At 38.0% G+C, this 22,251-nt stretch overlaps 1 protein-coding gene across 2 annotated transcripts in view; it reads left to right on the top strand.

Moving 5' to 3' along the window:
* The window catches only part of ZnT77C (Zinc transporter 77C), a 326,998-nt gene that overhangs the window by 123,247 nt on the left and 181,500 nt on the right, over positions 1-22,251 (top strand). Inside the window, exon 1 of one of the 2 annotated variants that reach the window (XM_083129658.1) lies at positions 9,123-9,437. The exons of the other annotated variant lie outside the window; for it this stretch is intronic. The gene's annotated coding sequence lies outside the window, so the exon portion shown is untranslated. Of the gene's footprint in view, positions 1-9,122; positions 9,438-22,251 lie in introns of those variants that run through there. 2 annotated transcript variants of the gene reach the window in all.

The following is a 22,251-nucleotide window of genomic DNA, read 5'->3' as shown; positions in this document are numbered from 1 at the left end:
ATTTTGGACATTTTAAGCATTTTTGTGTTCAATGGCAGTAGCAGAGTTCTCGTAATCTCTTTCGCTGTCTCTCATTATCGCTCTCTTTTCATCCTTTCTCCCTCACTCAGGCTCCCCCTCCCTTTCCCTCTTTTGCTACATTTCTGTATCATTCTTTACCATTATCTTTCTCGATCTCTCATTTCATATCCCTTACTCTATCATTATCTCTCTCTCGATCTCTCATTCCGTATCCCTTACTCTACCATTATCTCTCTCGATCTCTCATTCCGTATCCCTTACTCTACCATTATCTCTCTCTCGATCTCTCATTCCGTATCCCTTACTCTACCATTATATCTCTCGATCTCTCATTCCGTATCCCTTACTCTATCATTATCTCTCTCTCTCGATCTCTCATTCCGTATCCCTTACTCTATCATTATCTCTCTCTCTCGATCTCTACCTTTCTTTATCACTCTCTCTCTTCATTTACCCTTCTATTATCTCTCTCCCTCCTCCCACTCCTACTTCTCCCTCCGTCTCATTCAAAACCATTCTTTCTTTCTCTCTATCTCTTTTCACTGTCTTTACTTATCTCTCTTTTAATCTATCATTATTTCTCATTTCCTTTTCTCTCTCTCTTTCTCTCGCTCTCTCTGCATATCTATCTGTTTCTACTATATTTATTTCTCTTTCTATTTCCTCTTGCTTCCCGAATCTCGTTCGCTGCACGTTTGTGTCATTCTCCTACTAGTACAAATCGTCGTGTTAAATTCTTATTGACATTCTTTGAAAATATCTCATCAGAGTGCCTACTTCTCTGGGCTGAAGCCTATAGCTACTGGTTAACGCAACACTGTGCTTTTGCTTAGAAGAAAGAGTATTCGCGGGACTTTCGCATTCCGTTGTCCTGACAAGTTGGCACATCTTGCGGTTGACTGCTGCCCTGGATAGGAAACCACTTGGAGAAATAAGAAAAGAGGCAGAAGCGAAGGTCTTTGTCCAGAGATCTTTGCGGTAATCGAAACAACCAACAAATCTTAGAGGACTCTCTGCCAAGGGGGAGGAGAAATCAGCCAGGACAAATGCATTGGGAATGTAACAAACGTGAAATCAAAGTGAGACTGAAAGATGGATTAAAGAAAGGGCATTGGCGTCTACAAAAGGAGGAATGACTGACTATTCGTGGCATTAAAGTGTGTAACCAACACAAACATTTTCTTAGGGATCTTCAGTTTGTAGTAATTTTCAATTCATATACAATGTTTTTCTTCAGGTTTTCACTGGTAGCGTCGTCGCCTTGTAATCAAGGGGTCCCGGGTTCGATTCCCGGTGGAGGCACATAGTGGTTCGGATCCCACTTTAAACTGTAGGTCCAGTCCCGATTAGCCTTACTGTGCATAAAGTGGACTTAAAGCAACAAATCAATTAATAAATCAATCAATCTTCAGGTTTTCAAAAGCTTATTAATCTTGTAAACCTACACTGGATTTCACACCATGTATGCATGTATGTATGTATGTATGTATGTATGTATGCAGTGTGGTATTTAAGAAATTTCCAATGGGGGAAATTCTACTGACTGTCTAGGGACAGCATGAGATAATGACTTTATGCCATATAACATTTCCCCCCATGGATAAAATTTATCAAGCAGAGGGGGGGACACAAATACCCAGAGGGGGAAATCCCCCATCCCCTCTACAAATACCACCCTGTATGTATGTATGTATGTGTGTGTGTGTGTGTGTGTGTGTGTGTGAGTATGTGGAGAGAGAGATATAGTGTGTGTGAGTATGTGGAGAGAGAGATATAGTGTGTGTGGGGGGGTGGAGAGAGAGAGAACAGGGTGTGTTTGTGTGGGTGGGTGGGTGTACGTACGTGGAGAGACAGAGATACATGAAAAGATAGTTTGATTGATTTGCTTTATTTTACTTCACCTTTTGTGCCACTTTTGGCTAATTCGCGAAGATGGGGATGAGTGATGATATGACGAAATTGATGAATGGACACTCACAAACATCCATGGCCAGGGCAGGATTCGAACCCGGAACCCCTGCCGACGTAGCGCGATATGCTAACCACTTCGCCACGGTGGTGAATAGATCGTGTGTTTGAGCGCGCTTGCGTGTGTGTGTGTGTGTGTGTGTGTGTGTGTGTGTGTGTGTATGGGTGTGTGTGTGTGTGTAAAGATAGAGAGTGTGTGTGGGATGGGGTATTTGTGAGTGGCAGAGAAGTGATTATGTAATTTCCAACAGTGTTTGGCAGTAACAAGTTACTTTTTTGATGAATTCTAACTGTTACAAATTTAGTTGATAGAATTAAGACATTAATGACAACTTTGGTAGTTGTACTATAAGAACACTCACTGTGCAATAACATAAGAGCATAGCGGGTGTTTCAACTCATATACCTACTTTATCTTATGGTAATTCACCATGTATGGATGCACATAAAAGGGATCTTTATACACTGTGCTTCTTCAGGTCAATCCTTGTCACAACCATTTGGACGAACACAATAAACTTTTTGTATGGACGTTCAAGCTTGTTTGTCAAGAGTAGCGCAGCAATAACTGACTCTTCAAACACTTATGTGTTTGGACGTTTATGGAACCAAGTTGCAATGTTTGCCTTTTGGTTTCAAGAGAACCTTTATTTTCAATGTAGTTGTTTGTTGAGGAATTGTGTGCTTGGGGATTCATGGGGCAAATAAGTTGGGTGGGTGGGCAGGCAGTTCGTTTAGAATTCGACCACCATCGACCAATGGAGAGAGATATGGTCAGAAACTTCCATATGCAGAACATGGCAGAAATTACCATTGCAGGGTGAAGGACTTGTGTCAACAAAGAAATCTACATTACAACGCTAGATTTTTTAAAAATTAATATATTTGCAATTTGTGATCTCAGGTAAAAGTAATTCTTGTAGGAAATATGAAACAAATTAAATTGCGCATAGAAATGCCAATACCACATATTCATCGGTGTTTGGAAGTAACTGCTTATTACTAGACCTCTGATTTTAAGGTTCTAGAAAGTGTGCTTTTAGGTTTCTAAAATAGATTCTAAAAATCTTAAATTAGGTTCTAAAAATACTAAAATAGATTCTAAAAATCTTAAATTTTGTTCTAAAAATACTAAAATAGGTTCTAAAAATCTTATATTAGGTTCTAAAATACTAAAATAGGTTCTAAAAATCTTAAATTGCGTTCTAAAATTACTAAAATAGGTTCTAAAAATATTAAATTGCATTGTAAAAATACTAAAATAGGTTCTAAAAATCTTAAATTGCATTCAAAAAATACTAAAATAGGTTTTGAAAATCTTATATTAGGTTCTAAAATACTAAAATATGTTCCAAAAATCTTAAATTGCGTTCTAAGAATACTAAAATAGGTTCTAAAAATCTTAAATTGCGTTCTAAAATTACTAAAATAGGTTCTAAAAATCTTAAATTCGGTTCTAAAAAGACTAAAATAGGTTCTAAAAATCTTAAATTGCGTTCTAAAAATAGTAAAATAGGTTCTAAAAATCTTAAATTAGGTTGTAAAAATACAAAAGTAGGTTCTACAAATATTAAATTAGGCTCGAAAAAACGTGAAGTAGGTTCCAAAAACTTAAAATGGTTAAAAATTCCTGAAAAATACTGATTAGGTACAATTGTTAAAAACAATATTTCAAAATAACAGTTAGAAATTTTATTAGGTACATACAGCAAAAAAATATTAATTTTCTAGCCAAATTTTCATTTCTGTACATCGTTTTCAAAACTATCCATAAATTATGGTAATACTATACTTGTGCTGTTAGCAAAAATTACTTGTTAATATGTGGAATGAATTACGTATGTAATTTGCTGCACAATACCAGGATGGCTACTCAAGGGGAATTCCATGAATTCCGGGACTGGAGGGAGGGAATTCGACAAAGAGTATGTGTCAAACAAGTTAGTCATGGAATGTTTTCATCACCAAACAGAGCAAGTGCCTCTGTGTGATATAAAAATCATGCAAAACCTAAAAATATATGTAAAGACCTAAGGCAAGGTTTTATTTAGCCGCATAAACCTAAAATTGTTTCTAACCAGCAAAAATAGGTTATTTTAAACACTATAAAACTCCACCAGTTGTTGCGTTTTTTAATGAAACTCTGACGTAACTTGTTATTTCTGATTTACATACCTGCAAATGAAAAAAATAGGTTATAAACCTAAAATCTGAGGTTACTTATAACGTACAACCTCCTTGTAATGCCTCAATTCGATTCTTTTATACAACATTTTTGTCCAAGGTGCAGATGGATAGACACTGCACAAAAGTGCTACATAAAGAAACAAAGCATTACTAAATTAGACGAATGCGGAGTCGTGGTATTTATATTAGGGATATGGACGTCCGCAGGACTTTTTTAGGGAGGGCCAAGCAAGGTAATTTTTTCAAGGGGGAGGGGGCATGTTCCCCCTCAAAAATCATTGCTTCAGTCTGAAATTATCATGTTCATTCAACGCCCAAATTGCTGTGACTGAAATGAAATTTTGTGTCAAATGTATAATTTTTAGGTTGGCATTCATTTTCCAGGGGTCGCGGACCCCCCTTTCCCCACCCCCTTCCGGACATCCATGAATAAGCGGAGCAAGGAGTCTTTTGGTTAGGTTATAGCCCTACTTGTTTCTCGGCCTTTCATTGTTGCCAGTTCAATCGTCAACATTGCGATTATACATTACAGTAAACCCTCGTTAACACGAATTCCAAGGGACCGAAAAATCAATGGTTCGTGTTAAAATAATTCGTGCTAACCGGGGACTCAAATTTTATTGTTGCAATACAGTTCTTTCTACACATTAACCATTTACAATACGTATTATGTATGTCATCATAGAAAATACTACTACAGTAATTAACTTTTTTAAAAAAGTATTCACAGATCATTTTCTGGTGAAAAATTCCTGTATATTGCGCTGTCGCAGACGGGAACGCAAATGCCTGGTAACTTCACGGCCAACTGTACTCATAGCTTCCGTAAAACTAGTGGTCAATTCGGATCAAACTCGTACTGGCTACGTTTTAAAGAATAGAAAAACACATTTGAACACATTGTTGATATGAATGTGTTGGTTACAATACTGTATTAGTTGGTTGTTGACAAGATGATAGAGATTGTTGAGCGATTTCTTACAAACCTAACAAAGGAACGACAGAAAAAAGTTATGAAAAACTTTGAAAGTTCGTGTTAAATGAGATCTAATGACTCAACGGACTAAAAAGCAGTTCGTAATTCGTGGTAACCGAAATTCGCGTTAACCGATAAAACTTTCTATAAGATCCATGCCGGGACCAACATTTTGTTCATGTTAACCGCGTGTTCGTCTTAAGCGAGTTTGTGTTAACGAAGATTTACTGTAGTTGCAGGAAGACTATGTAGAAATAATATTAACACTCTGAACAAACTTACACAATATTGACAAGGCCGGTATATCCACTTGAGTGTCCGTACAAGAATTGGCAACATCGAAAGAACATGTGGTGGCCTGTTTCTTTAAGCTTGTCCAGGACTATGACGACGAAGATGTCTCCACTCTGCTTCTATCAAAAGTGACTCGTGTGCTTGAACATGCCAATCACGGCTTCAATGTCCCACGATTGTTCCGGAGATGACTACCATTCGCGCACTCAAATACCATGTGATGTAACGATAACATTACAGTAGACCCATTAAATCGTTACAACTTCTCTTCATACAGTTGCGAAACCAAAGAACTGTTAGAAGTACAGTGAAATGTTATTTCTGCTCGCCGTGAGAAGTGTTTTACTTTCGTTAATTTACGTTAAATTTTCTAAGGCTAGTCGCAGCAATGAAGATGAACAATTCAATTAAACAATCAAAATCAATTCATGAATGCCCCTCCTCACAACACACAGGCCAGGGTCTGCCACATGCGGAATCACCGGGAGTCGAACCCGACACCGCTCGCACCAGAGGCGAGAGCACCACCGGCTACGCAGGAGCCCATTGAATGGGTTTAACCTTCTGAAACGATTAGTGTGATTATGTAATTTCTAACAGTGTTTGGGAGTAACAAGTTACTTTTTTGATGAATTCTAACTGTAGCTAGTAACTTTTAAAAGCAAGTAGATGGAACTATAGCAGTTAGTTTTTTGCAATAGAAGTAACATTATAAAATTTAATATTACAGTTGTTGACTTGAAAATTTGTAACATGCACTCAGAGAACTAAATGCATCATATCGATTGATGCAGCAGAATGCATCGATTGATTCACTAATGTGTGTTTTATGGCTTCTTCAAAGAATCAGATTCACATTTGATGCATTTGGGTGCATTTTTGTATGTCGTGAAAGGAACACCAAATTGCATCATTTGATTCAAGTGAGGATTCCTTTCAGTCGAGATGCACTTCAGTGCATCAGTTGATGTTCGTTGATGCACCTTCCTGCATCTTTTTGGATGAGTTTATGTAGTTCAGACGAAACGTTTAAGTGCATCATCAAAAAAGATGCATTCTGGTGGATCAAAACGCATCAAGGTGCATCAAAACGCTTCAACTGATGCATTGAAGTGATCTCTCAAATTATGCACTTTGGTGCTTCATTCACGACATACAAAAATGCATCAAATGTGAATCGGATTCCTTGAAGAAGCCATAGCACACACTTTAGTGCATCAATCCATATGATGCATTTAGTTCTCTGAGTGTGGGGGAACAGCTAAATTTGGCAACTCTGTTTCCAACTATATGTCTTCACTGGATGCTAAGGTGAAAGGATTTTTTTGTAATCGCATAAGTCAAGGAAGCTCGGCTTCGTTGCATGCTAAAGTTCTAACATCCATGCTTTATTGCAATTCGTTATTTCTAATTGGATTTTGAGTGGATTGTTAGTCCTGCTAGAAATAAAGTCATTGTCAAGAGAATAGATCATGTTGAACTTGAAATGGAATCAATGAAACCACGTGCAAAGTACAGTGGACGGCATGCATTCGACATTTCGTGTGTGGTTTTAACGTCACCATGTATTAATGAATATTTTGCCAACACCCTCCCTTTGTCTAGCCGAGTATCTGAACTTCCTCTTTTACACTACGACTCATTTTTCAGTGCAGGTCAAATCTTTGAGCCACTTGGTGGGGGGGGGGGGGTTGTTGAAAATCCGGTCTGCCGTCCCGTGCCTTTTTTGTGTTGTGATTTCTATACAACTAAGATACGTGTGCAATAACTGAACAGTTGGTGTAATAAGATGGGCATAAAGAAAAAATAGCGGATAAAACATCTATTCCTGCAAATTTCGAGGGCAAATGACAACAGATGGACAGTTAGTTTGATTCAGATGACCAGTTAGACCCATTAACATTTGTACGAATGCCATAGAAAAGGATCAAGATTTTTCAATCACCAGTTATTTTATTTGCAAAACAAACTATTCGATACCCGGTGGAGGCACATAGTGGTTCTGCTCGCTTTAAACTGTAGGTCCAGTCCTGATTAGCTTTCCTGTGCATAAAGTGGACTTAAAACATGAACAAAAAAAAAATCATTTCTCAAAAAAAAATTTCGCACATGTAACATTGAAATTTTTAAAATGTATAATATTTCTGATTTTGTCCTGTGTATTTAATGTATTAACTAAAATGTACATGTCATAAGTTTATAGAATCTCAGTTGTTTGCAAAAACAGATTTAATGGTAATAATTGAAGGTTTGGTGTTTTAGACCTTTATTTGAACATATTTTAAGAACCCGGTCTCTGGCACCGTGAGCGACCAAATTTTTCTCGCGCGACCCACAAAGGGTTAATGAAGAGACGCAGACAAGAACACCCGTGCCAAGGCCGGGATTCGAACCTGGCGATGTGCTATACAGTCCGCCACTACTTCTCACATTTTGTAATAATATAGAAATATGAAGACTTATACCGGGTGGCCAGATTTAAAGTTACCCAACTCAGAGCCCTCTGTAGCCTGTTTGAGGCATCATAGAACACTGACATTTGGTGAATCCACTAGGCAGACCGTGGGGAAGAGGATGGCGATAAAAAAAATGTAGTTCAATTTTCCGCCACCAGGTTGAAATGTGGCGCTGTACTTCCATGATGGGTTGTACACCCAACGGCAAAAAAAAAGAGTTGGCGAATTGTCCATCACCATTTCATTCTGTCTGCATTGCACAATATGATGATAATGAATTGAAATACAGACGTCAATAAGCAGAGAGCAATGCCTGTTTCGTACCAACACAATTTCATTTCTTAAAACAACACAGGATGTAGAATAAAAAGTAATGAAATTAACGATGGACAATTTGCCTACTATTATCTTTGCCGATGACTGTACAAATAATCACGTTAAGTGATTTAGCTGAGTTATTAATTACAAAGACATTTGTTAGTGGCTGGAAGTTGCGAGAAAATAATCTCTCGTTTATTGCAAGATTGCAAGGTAAAGGCAAATCCATAACCAATTGGAGCCGTTTACGTCATTATTACAACCCATCATGGAAGCACAGCTCCACATTTCAACCTGGTGGCGGAAAATTTAACTATTTTTTGTCGCCATCCTCTACCCCATAGCTGCATAGTGCACTCACCAAATTTCAGAGTTCTACGATGCCTCAAACAGGCTACAGAGGGCTCTGAGTTGGGTAACTTTAATTTTGGCCACCCGGTACATGCAATTACATAAAAAATCCGTCCTAACCCACGCTTGCTTACGAAGTTCCAGGATTCGCCACTGAAGCATTGTCGTCAGAATCCTGACCCCCTTTTTAAATCCACTGAATACGAAGAACAATTGGTACAGTTTCGGAAACACAGATGACGCAGCATCTGATTAACTAGATGATGTTGCAAATCCGCAATGCACTGCGAGGAAAAAGAAAAACCTACTTTTCCCGTGGAGCTGTGCCTAATTTCATTGACGTGAGTCAGTCTGTCTCGCAAAGAAGGCGGAAGCACAGGCAGGAAGTCGAAGAACTTCGGACAGTTTCTTTCTTTCTTTCTTTTCTGTCAAGGTAGTCACGTGCTATTTGCAAACACACTTTCCAAGTGATCTGTGCTAAGGTAAACCCCAGCTGTTGCTGTAATGCACCGTTGCTGTGGATAAAACTAAAGGGCATTCATATCAACTGTGTGACGATTGAGCGCATACACGATTCAATATCGTTGCGTTGTGCTATCAAAACCTCAGCGCGGAACTGGATAGAGACAATGTGTTTACGGGAGTTCGAGTTTATTAGCCAGTCTGATGTATAGAACAGGTTAGAGCTCGTCAGATGGCGCACTTGAACACAATCTGAAAACTTGTATCGTTTTGTCGAATACACAAGGAAACACTCTTTTAATTGTAAAGTGTTTATGCTCTTACGTTCAACCAATATCCGTGAGATGTGACTTGTGTATAGTGTTATTCAAATGGACATAATTCAGACTATTTACTTCTCTACCGTAAGTACAATATATTTTGTAGACTTCATGATTTTGAGAAGTATTGAATTTATTTAATCTTCTCTACTGATAACTTTGCCGATTCTCAAGTAAAGGCATATTTCGTACAAAGTCTAACCTAAACTACTTATAACTTTAACTATTGAGGTTTCATAGCTCATAAGATATGCACTCGCTGGGTAAAATAAATCGGATCATGCGTAATGTACTACGTCGTGTGAAGTGTAAATAACAGTAGAATGTTCAGCTGAGAACAATGCGAATTAATGAAAACTCAGATTCCTCCGAAGTAGAGGGATTCTGTTTAGCCACAGGCTATATTAAAGACAGAGAAGAGAATAAAGCTTAATACTATTATGGGTAACACGAAGAAAATTAATATTGTATAATACGTCAAGGGCAATTTAGGTAATCTATGTACAGAAAATGAATATAGGATTTCGCTCTTTTCATCCAGATTGCTATGAGTTCCACAGCCGAACGAAATTGACTATGTGACCTTTTCGGTGAAGATCACGTAGCAAACAGCTACTTTCTTGAGATATGATGGATTGATTTCGTTTTGTTTATTTGACTTCGCTTTTTTGGCTAATTTCGGATATGAGGTTTAGTGATGATGAATTGATGAACGGACACTCACAAAGAACAGCCGTGTCGAGCAGTAGCGTATACTGAGTCTAAGGTCTGGGCTTGCCAACTCACAAGAAATCAGGTTACCAACTCATAAGAAATCAGGTTGCCAACTCACAAGAAATCAGGTTGCCAACTCACAAGAAATCAGGTTGCCAACTGCGGAATCACCATCATCATTTCACTGATATGAATTTACAATTTCTGATCGATTTTTCTCCTGTATTTTATTCTGTATACTTCAGCCTTCGCAGATAGCCGAGCTAGTCTAGAATATACGCTCCTGGTGTCGAGGCAGGGATTCGAACTTAGGATCCCTGGGGTCGTATCGAGTTATGCTAACCATTCCGGCACGGAGGTCGGCCCTTGAGATTTAAATTTAGGTGACTCTGGTACTTATAGAGATTAGTTGAGACTTGCGGCAGAGTTTCAACTGAATTGAAACAATCTGAAGCAAGAATGAACGTTCGAAAGGCGATTGTAATGAATAAGTGTAATGCATAATTAATAATATTATTATATGTTTTAATGAATAACCATTTATTGTTTTACAATGTTAAAGAAAGATTAACGAACTAATAATAACTGTCGAATTCAACATCTTTTAATAGCTTTAGGATTTTTTAAATATTTCTTCCCTCACGTTTGCAAGCCACGGTTTGAAAGTTTGTAATATAAGAATTTCTCATACACAAGATAATTTAATCAATATTATGAATGAAAATATCAGAAACGTTTGATGAAGCACAAGCACGCTGTATTAATACGGATCAATGGCACAACACTGTGTTAGGGTCTTAATGACCCAACCACTGGAAAACACCCTTTTCCTCGCCCCTCCGTAACTAATGGTGTCCCGAAACTTGAGATTATTGATTGTACGGCTAAGAGGCACAGTGAAGAAGCGATCAGTTTTGATGTCAATATGGTTTGAGGGGAAGCGTGGGTTTTACCGGCATCAGAGTCACTTGCAACCCTGCGCGTTTGCTTAAGTGTTAAGTCGCAGATAGTTTTTGGAGATGGACAAACTGATCTAGTGGGGATGACATGCCCAGGAATTTTGTAACAGCGAGGTTGTGTGTATCTGTATGCGTGTGTGTATGTATAGTAATGAGTATGCGTGTGTGTGTGTGCGTGTGTGCAGAGGCGCAACCACGATTTTTTGTTCGGGGGGCAAGTACCAGGATAGACGTACCGATAATAATAATAATTTTAATAATAATAGTGTTAATAATAATAATAATATAACATTATTATTATTATTGATTTGCTTTATTTTACTTCGCTTGTTGTGCCACTTTTGGCTAATTTGCGAAGATGGGGATGAGTGATGATATGATGAAATTGATGAATGGACACTCACAAACAAACATCCATGACCAAGCCGGGATTCGTACGCGGGACAAACATGATTATTATTATTAGTAGTAGTAGTAGTAGTATCAAAGACGTTATTACCCTCGTAAATTATGCAAAAATGGGGTAGAAGATGATGCTAAATCATTTGTGTTCGAACAAACTATTTTAATTATTTTTGCAACACGTTGAATTTCACATTAATAATGGAAGACAAACGCACAAACTATTTTCGAAAGACAGAAAATGCTTGATAAATGCATTCCAAATATAATTCTTTTTTACATTAACATGTATAACTTTCATGCACGATATAGGTATGTTTCACATATATGCAACATGGAGCGACTTGGACACTAAATTCTGTAAGTATTCAAAGTTTCTTTAACACATATTATATACAACATATATTATAAAATACATTACACAACCAATTCATCCATCTCACAATAAACCAACAGCAAAAATTACATAAATTGTCTCTCAAAGGTGCACGCTCCGTTTCCTCAGGACAATTGTTCATGCATTTAAAACAAAATCAATTAAGACAAGTCTTATTTCTCTGTCTGGAAATTTACAATGCATTACAGAGAACAACGATATATTGCGAACGAAGCGAGCAAGAAAATTCTAGGATCCAATTTTTTTGCAGGCTCAATATTCATTTAATAGGGCACAAATAATTTCACGGGACGCCAATGCATTCTCTCTTTTATAACTTTTGTGCCTCCTCGATGGTGTAGTGGTAATATCGTCGCCTTGTGATCAAGGGGTCCCAGGCTTAATACTCGGTGGAGGCACATGGCACAGTGGTTCGGATTCCACTTTAAACTGTAGGTCCAGTCCCGATTAGCCGTTCTGTGCGTAAAGTGGACTTAAATTCAATAATCAATCAATCAATCTTACAACTTTCATTGCCCCCTGCGGTTACACTTGGTCGTCAATGTTTGCCCCCCTTGAACTCATTTCAGTCCAAGGTTGGGGGGGCAATGCCCCCCTGTGGTTGCGCTACTGTGATGTGTGTGTGTGTGTGTACTGCATTAGAATATACGCCTTTACACTAGGAAACCAAATCGGCTCTGAGAAAAAACATCCAAAATCGAGCAGGATTGATTAATGTAATTGAATTGATTTGTTTTACTTGACATTTCAGCCAGTTTTAGCTAATTGCGAAGATGATGATGAAATGTGATAAGATGAAGCATAAGCAATCACAAAATACATATCGGCGGCACAAAACACAAGTCTTGTAGAGGATTATACTGGCCGTAAGTCCAGACGCCAGTGCCTCGTTAGTCTTCAAAAGTGCAGTCCAGGGTGTACTACCTGGAAGTGAGGTTGTCATTAGGGTGCAGTACGGGGAAGTCACACCTCTTAAACCTAAAAATCCTGCAGGAAATAATGAAATATTTCTGGAAAGTTCCTCAAATAGTGGAAAATTTGAGTGTGTGAGAATTAGTTTCCACCAAACATTCCAGGTGGCAGCACATATGCAAAAGTTTGTAAGATCTGTCAGAAATGTGTAAGCTCAGCTGAATATGAAATTCCAACATATATACTGGGGCTTAAAAAGTGGCTAGAAAACTACGTAGATCGCAAAATTAGACGGTGCACTGTCAGCAAGGGCACCGGCGTGTCAAAATTATTTGGGGGGGGGGGCTCTGATCACTGAAATAAATTAATGAATGACTCACTCTCTCCCTTTTTTAAGTTTTGGCCTCAGTGTTCGGAATCTCATAAAAGCCCATGAATTCCTCAAAAATATCAATTTTTATTCACAGTTCTAATGCAGAATATTAATTGTCCACTGATGGATATGTCACAAGTTTCGTCAACCATAATAGCAAAATATTCCCGATTTTTAATATCTGCTATAACGGAGCGCAAAACAGATCTCCCTAATATATCAATGATCTCATTCTGAATGTCATACGAGAGCCATTTGTAGCTCGAACGTCCCATCCACTACCCTAGTTCATGCACATAGTCTTTTGAAACTCTTTTTAGTAAAAATTTTAACAATACTCATAATTACATATTTAGTATATAGTAATAGGCCATGTGTTTTGCTGACTCTGGTAATAGCCCCCCAAAGTTGATGGTTTAGAAGTCTCAGTCCCCCAAATTTGATGGTCTAGAACATTTCAAATGTGTATTTAAAGTTACGTTCATGTGGCACAATTCAGAGTAAACTTTACAAGAGAAGCAAAATAATACATTAGATCCTCTTAAGCAAAATTATTTGGGGGGCTCTGCCCCACATCGTTAACATTGGAGGTTGCTCTAGCCCCCCAAGCCCCATGGAGTAGGCGCCTATGCCTGTCAGGTTACCGATTTTTAAATCTCGCTAATCAATTTTATGTGCGTGTGCATGTTATGCCGTGGGACATAATTTTTTACAATCTTATCATGTTAACAACATTAATCTTAATTTCTTTTTTTTAAGCTTTGTCTTCTCACTTCCTGTAGGCACAAGCTAGGCTTCTAGCCTTCAAGCAAATAATTCAGGTTTGCTTAAATTAAGGAAAATCCTTAATGGATTTTTATGCTGTACTCGCAGCCAAAACGGCCACACCCTAGTTAAAACATATCCCTCGGGAAATGAATCTGCTACAAAACAATATTACGTGCCAATTAAAATTAGATGTCGCTTTCTTCCATCCTGTGCGGAATAACTCGGGGCGACCACCAACATGATAAATAATTCGACCACTTTTACTGGATGCTCGGTGTTAATTGTTTGCAGAAAAGAAAGCGAAAGGAATTGTGGTTCCAAACAAATGCAAGTGTCAATGACTCTTTTACTTGGGGTTCGCAAAGCAACGGAGCGGGAAACGGCTTTCATTTGACGCCTTGCGGAGCGTGTCATTCGCTTGTCTTCATTACAGACACTCCTCTCTCTTTCACCCTTCCTTCCTCCATTTTCTTCCCTCTCTTTTTCCCTCTCTCTCTCTAACTTTCCCTCCATGCCACCACCTCCCTCTCTCTTTACCACTTTCTCCCCCCTCTCTTCCCTCTATCGCCTTCCCTTTCTCTTTCCTTCCCCCTTCTCTCTCTCTCTCCATCTTTCCTCCCTCTCTCTCTCTCCTTCTCCTTCCCTGTATCTCTGTCTTCCCTGTCTCTCTCTTTCCAACTTAACCCTTTTCTTGCGCTCCACCTCTCTGTTTCCCTAAGAGGCCTAATTTTCTTTATGACATTTGATTTTTTTTAATAGGTCCACACAGGCCTTACTTCTCGAATCCAGGTAAGAATGTGAGGCAGTATCCGGGTAACAGACGGCGATCCGCGGGTCCGATTCGACTCGTCAAATTCTGGGCTCGACGTGCGCACGCACGGGCATACGCAGTACCCCACAAAATTTGATCCAAAATGTACTCTCAGTATCTCCTCAAATAATTTGACAGCCTCTGGATGCTATAGTTCAAAGAATCTCATTTTTAGTAGCTAAACGCAAAATAAATATTTTCTGTGCGGCATCTCCCCGACAGAGGATTATACTTACTGGCTGTGGGTCCAGACGTCAATGCCTCGTTAGTCCGCGAGAATGCAGTCCAGGGTGTATGTAGTACGTGAAAGAGAGGTTGAAATTTGGGTGTCTTGAGAAAGACACTACACACACACCCATCTGAAACCTTGGCGCGGGGGCTGTAGCCCTAGTGTCGCTAGTTAGAATTACGGGGAAGGCTGTAGTTCGCATATTTTACGAGGTTTCAGAAAGCTTGGTGGATCTATAACATTATCTGCCCCCAGTGATGTGCGTCTACGCGTAAACAACGATAGTCTACATTCTACACGTAGACTATTTTATACACGTAGATTACGTAATCTATGTAAATAACATGGCGAAAGGTGATAACTTAGCAAATGGCGCCGTGGAATTAAAAGAAAATTATATTGCGTATCAGTTGCTGATGTGTGAGGCGAACTTTTTATACTCGTTCTTCCAAATTCCAACAATTACTCACCTAGGAAAACCCTAATATAGGAAATATTCTAATGTTTTATGGGGAAAAGACCACTTTTGCCTCACGACTGCCATCTGTTGTTGTTTCTTGCATACTATTTATTTTCTTCCATAATTGATAATAGAAGAGAAGAGAAATTTTGGTGTAAATAGGATTCTTTTCATTTCGTTACGAACCAATACAGTTGAAAATGTCACTTTCCTTTCATGAAACCCTTGAAAATTAATTTTAATTCACTTTAGATTGTCTACGTAGTCTATGTAAACTACAACCCAATGTAATCTATGCGTAGATTACGTGTAGACAACGCATGTAGACGTAAACTACGGCACATCACTGTCTGCCTCTCCCCCGCAACTTTCAATTGTGCGCCTCTACTCATTTATGAAAGCTTTATTTTCTAAAATATTAATTCATGCCTACATTTGTATTAGGTATATACAAATATGAAAGTACATACATGTAATTTGAATCAATGTAAAAACTGATACGAAATGTAAAGACGACGGACAAACTGTAAGACCAAGCATCATTAAAGTGTTTATCGAACCTTTCGGCAAACAAACAGCACAGCACACAATAAACAACGTCTGAAATAGACGAGTAACCTAACCAAAGTCCCTCTATTTTCTGTCCGGTTTTAGTGCAAGCTAGTAATAATAATCGCAGGTGTTTCTGGTTTACTTGATTTGGGTGATAAAATTGAAGCTATAAGATCATCTGCTATATAGTACCTCATTATGTAAATAGAAACCAATATCGGTATTCACAAGCATTTGTGTCTTCCTCGGTTTTTAAGTCGACGTCATCGTCAAACAGGTCACTTTCACGTCCTTGGTAAGAATCCACAAGTTCTGTTTTAGACAATGCATTGTTACCAGTGTGTCGTGTTTGTTCACACGCATCGAAATCATCACCACCAGCGGTGGCGTCAGGATTAATCATCTCGGGGGGCTAAGGGGGCGTTGGCAACGAATTTTCTTGCCTGTTGTCTACCTGTGACGTAATCAATTACTAGAACTACTCAGCTAATGAAGGTTTTCTTCTCATCTGGTAATTCACTTTCTACTCTTCTAGTCACTAACATTTTATGTTTACAGTTGTAAGGGCTTACATTTTTATATGTTTGGTTGAAAAATATATTTTAATGACGAAAGAAAAGCTCTTGTGCACCATGGTGCTTCTCAATTTATCATTCTTACTGCGCCCCCGAAGCTCGTGCACTGCGGGGGTTGCGGGGGTGTTATATACGACACTGACACACACACTCACTCACCTATAAACACAGGCGCCGACTCCATAGGGCTTGGGGGGGAGGTCGAGGCGCACCCCCCCCCCCCCCAATGTTAAGGATGTGAGGGCAGAGCCCCCAAATAATTTTGTTTAAGGGGATCTAATGTATCATTTTGCTTCTCTTGTAAAGTTTACTCTGAATTGTGCCACATGAACTTAACTTTAAATACACATTTGAAATGTTCTAGACCAACAACTTTGTGGTGCTGAGACCGCTAAACCATCAACTTTGGGGGGGGGGGGGGCTACGGTATGACCAGAGACAGCAAAACACTTGACTTATTACTATATACTAAGTATGTAATTATGAGTATTGTTAAAATTTTTACTAAAAAGAGTTTCAAAAGACGATGTGCATGAACTAGGGTAGTGGATGGGACATTCGGGCTACAAATGGCTCTAACATGACATTCAGAACGAGATCATTGATATATTAGGGAGATCTGTTTTGCGCTCCGTGGTAGCAGATATTAAAAGTCGGGAATATTTTGCTATTATGGTTGACGAAACTTGTGACATATCAGTGTACAGTTAATGAGATAGGGAAGTATAAATTAGATGTAGTAGCTGTCCAGGAAGTTAGGTGGACAGGAGAAGGGAATTGTAAAACTAAAAATTATACTTTTTTCTATGGTGGTACTGAAAATCATAATTTTGGAACAGGCTTTTTCATAAATAATAGAATTATCTCGGTTCTTAAAACAGTAGAATTTATTAATGATAGGATAGGGAAGTATAAATTAGATGTAGTAGCTGTCCAGGAAGTTAGGTGGCCAGGAGAAGGGAATTGTAAAACTAAAAATTATACTTTTTTCTATGGTGGTACTGAAAATCATAATTTTGGAACAGGCTTTTTCATAAATAATAGAATTATCTCGGCTCTTAAAACTGTAGAATTTATTAATGATAGGATATCATATGCAGTTTTACAGGGTAGGCGGTGTAAAATTATTTTAATAAACATACATGCACTAACGGAAGATAAAGATGATAATACTAAAGATGATTTTTATGCAGAGCTAGAACAGATCTTTGATAAATTTTCTCAGTATGATATGAAAATTCTGTTAGGTTACTGTAATGCAGATTGGCAAAGAAGAGACATTTAAACCCACGATTGGTAAAGAAAGTCTTCATGAATTAAGTAATGATAATGGTATAAGATTGATTACTTTTGCAACCTCAAAGAATTTAATTGTGAAAAGTACCACTTTTAAACATAAAGATATCCATAAATATACCTGGTCTTCTCCAGATGGTAAAACTCATAATCAGATAGATCATATTCTCATTGATAAGAGAAGGCATACTAGTATAATTGACGTTCGTACACATAGAGGTGCTGACTGTGCCAGTGACGATTATTTAGTAATTGCTAAATTAAGACAAAGACTCTCAGTGATAAATCATAAGCAACAAAATCTAAAAGTTATAAAATTTGATACAGGAAAGTTTGCTGATGAAAGAATTAAGAAAGATTACCAAATTAAACTGTCAAATAGATTTGATGTTTTGCAGGATTTAAATGATGATGAAAATATAAATGAAACAGACGTAAATAAGAATTGCGAGCACATACGTAATGCAATAGAATCAGCAGCTAAAGAAAGTATAGGATACCATAAACCAAGAAAAAGTAAGCCATGGTTTGATAATGACTGTTATAATCTAATAGAAATAAGAAATCAGGCTAGACTTAGGTGGTTAAATAACTCTGATGATACAAATCTAAGCAATTATAATAGAATAAAGCGAGAAGTTAACCGCACGTTTAGAAGTAAAAAAAGAGATTACTTGAAAAGCAAAATTAACGAAATTGAAACAAACAGCAAAAATAAAAATATCAGAGATTTATATAAAGGTGTAAATGAATTTAGAAAGGGGTGGCGACCTAAAGTAAACTTGATAAAAGATAAAGACGGTGATTTTCTAGCTGACCCAAGCGATATTCTAAATAGATGGAAGAACTACTTTAATGACCTTTTAAATGTCCATGTAGGAGATAAATCAGAAGTAAATGAAGTCTACACAGCAGAACCTTTAGTTCCAGAACCTAACTTGACTGAAGTTAAAGATGCTATTAAAAGGCTAAAGAATAACAAAGCACCTGGCATTGATTTAATACCAGCTGAGTTAATTAAATATGGTGGAAATTCATTAATATGTCAAATTCATAAATTAATTTGTTTAATATGGAATAAAGAAGAAATCCCTCAACAGTGGAAAGAATCCATAATTGTTCCTGTGTTTAAAAAAGGTGATAAAATGAACTGCAGTAATTACCGTGGAATTTCTCTACTCTCAACAACATACAAAATATTGTCTAACATTCTTTTAACAAGACTAACCCGATATGCTAATGAAATTATAGGTGATTATCAATGTGGATTTAAACGTAACAGATCAACTACAGATCAAATTTTTCACATCAGACAGACACTTGAAAAAAAGTGGGAATATAATCAAAATGTCCATCAGCTATTCATTGATTTCAAAAAAGCATATGATTCGGTCAAAAGAGATACATTATATAATATATTAGTAGAGTTTGGAATACCTAAGAAGCTTGTTAGTATGATAAAAATATGCACCAGTTAAACAGAAAGTAAAATTCGTGTGGGTAATAATGTGTCTGACAAATTTACAATTCATGATGTGTTAAAACAAGGAGATGCATTATCTCCATTGCTCTTTAATTTTGCCTTAGAATATGCTGTAAGGAAGGTAAGAGAAACTAAAGAAGGACTAAAATTAAATGGTGTGACTCAGTTGTTAGCATATGCAGATGATGTAGACTTACTGGGGGATGATGTGTATACAATTAAGAATAATGCTAAAATATTTTTCAAAACTGCTAAAGAGATAGGTTTGGAAGTTAACAAAGAGAAAACTAAATACATGCTTACAGGCCGAAACCAAGTGTTAGGTAATAATCAAAATCTAATTATTGATAACAACTCGTTTGAACCAGTTTCCAAATTCAAATACTTAGGAGTAATATTAACAAATGAAAATTCTATTAAAGAGGAAATAAAAAGTAGACTTAATTCAGGAAATGCATGTTACTTCTCTCTTCATAAACTTTTGTCTTCTCGTTTAATATCTAAGAAACTAAAAGTTAAAATATACAAAACAGTAATTTTGCCTGTAGTATTATATGGGTGTGAAACTTGGTCCCTTACATTGAAAGAGGAACATAAATTGAGAGTATTTGAAAATAAGATCCTTAGGAAAATATTTGGACCTAAAAGGGATGAGGAGACATGTGAGTGGAGAAGGTTACATAATTTAGAAGTACATAATCTGTATTCATGTCCAGATATTATTAGAATAATTAAATCAAGAAGACTTAGGTGGGCAGGCCATGTGGCACGAATGGGAGAGGAAAGAGGAGTTTACAGGATTCTTGTTGGGAAACCAGATGGTAAGAGACCTGTAGGAAGGCCAAGACGAAGATGGAGGGACAACGTTGAGATGGACCTAAAGGAAATCGGTAGGGATGGGAAAGAGTATATAGATCTTGCTCAAGATAGGGACAGATGGAAGGCCTGTGTTGCTGCAGCCATGAACCTTCGGGTTTAAGAAGGCTAGAGAGTTAGTTAGTTAGCTTCGAACTGTGAATAAAATTTTTGATATTTTTGAGGAATTCATGGGCTTTTATGAGATTCCGAACACTGAGGCCAAACCTTAAAAAAGGGAGAGAGTGAGTCATTCATTAATTTATTTCAGTGATCAGAACCCCCCCCCCCCAAATAATTTTGACAAGTCGGCGCCCCTGCACACACACACACACACACGAATCCCGGCCTGTACACTCCTTAGGAGTGTCCTTTCAACAATTTGATCATACAACTCTCATCCTCGCGTTCTGCCACATGTGGCAAGAAAGCGGTGCTAGATAACAAAAATGAGTCAATTGATCAATAATCTTCGTTGCTCTTTCTGATTTTTTTTTTATTTGTCTCTCTCTTACTTTCTCTCTCAAATTCTACGTTCCCTTTGTACTTTGAAAAAATGTGGCGGACTTCTTCCACGTTTCACAGACAACAGCATGTTGTCATGGATGCTTGCACAGTTGTTATTTCGTCGGAGCTGGGACTTAACAGCGCGAGGTTTGCCCACAGGAATGGAAAATGAGCGTCGCATACAGAGACCCGGAACAAGAGTAAGATGGAGGTTGAGCCACCACAGAAAACGGAAACGCATTCTCAGTCATTTAGAAATAGGTCGACAGCGGAAAATACACAGTCGAAATCGGTGCAGAATACATTTGCTGTTTTGTTTCAGGAATAATTTTCTCCGCAGCACATTCACGCTTGTTTAACGCTTTGTAAATCTCGAAAGTTGCCCAGGCGGAGAACTTTCTTTGACGTATTTAGCAGGTTGAATACTGATCTAAAACTTTGGCTGCAGCCGTGTGTAGATTTGCTTCCTTGTCTGCAAGATGATTTTTACTCCAATGATCTTACTGGCTTGTAGCAATGTTTCTTTCAAGTTCAATTCACGTACATATAGGATAATCGAGACTGGATCTACAGTTTAAAGTGAAATCAGATTCGATGTGCTTCCACCTGGTATCGAACCTTGGACACCTTGCTTACAAGGCAACGACGTTACCCCGACGCCATTGAGGGGGCCTCTGAAAATTGAGTAGAGAGAGAGAGAGAGAGAGAGAGAAGGAATGGGTGTAGAACGGAATAGGAATATTAAAAATATTAGCAGATGAAAAGTAACAAGATAGGATATAGTTGAAGGGACAGTAAAACAGAATAGAAGAGGGGTAAGAAAGAGGAAAAAAGACAGGAAGAGAAAAATAGGAAAAGGGGGGAAATAGACAAGACAAGAGATAGGTAAAGAGAGAGGGGATGAGAAAGAGATAGGAAGATAGAGAGAATCGTAGAATGATGACTCCTGTTAACTGTCGAATAACGCTACACTTATGGTACCATAAGACTCAAATATTTGAAAAACATACAGTTACTCGCAGTGGCAATTAGGGGCATTTGCCTCCCCTCTTTTCGCCACTTTTGCCCCCGCACTATGCTAAACCTTATCTACAAAGGGAAATATACTGTCTTTGCCCCCCCCAGTTTTGGCAACTCCCCCCCCCCCCCCGGTTTTGAAATCCAATCGCCGCAACTGGTTACTTGTATTTGTATTGGTTACATTTACATCTCTGATTGATAAAGTACTTTGATTTTGTGGCAGTTTTGTGTAACACGAAAATGAGAGTGAATAGTGATAAGATGAAATTGACGAGAGGGTAACCACAAGCACGCACATCCCTACTGCCTGTATTTGCTACAGATATTGTTCGAAATCTCGAAGTAACTTCGTAAAGCTTCTCGAATGTAGAATTTGAGTTCTTTTTCTAAGTCCACTTTATAAACAAATGGGTTAACCTGTATTGGGCCTACAGTTTAAAGCAGGATCCGAACCATTATGTGCTTCCACCGTATATCGAACCTCGGGTCTCTTGATTACAAGGCGACGACGTTACCACTGAACCATACGGGAGGCCACTCCACACTCCAACATAGAGAACGCGTGAACACATTTTTGGTAAATGA

This window comes from Lepisma saccharinum, chromosome 10 (genome assembly GCF_977018435.1).
Source record: "Lepisma saccharinum chromosome 10, izLepSacc3.1, whole genome shotgun sequence".
In the NCBI taxonomy this organism is placed as follows: Eukaryota; Metazoa; Arthropoda; class Insecta; order Zygentoma; family Lepismatidae; genus Lepisma; species Lepisma saccharinum.
This window is presented reverse-complemented; position numbering and strand designations above follow the sequence as displayed.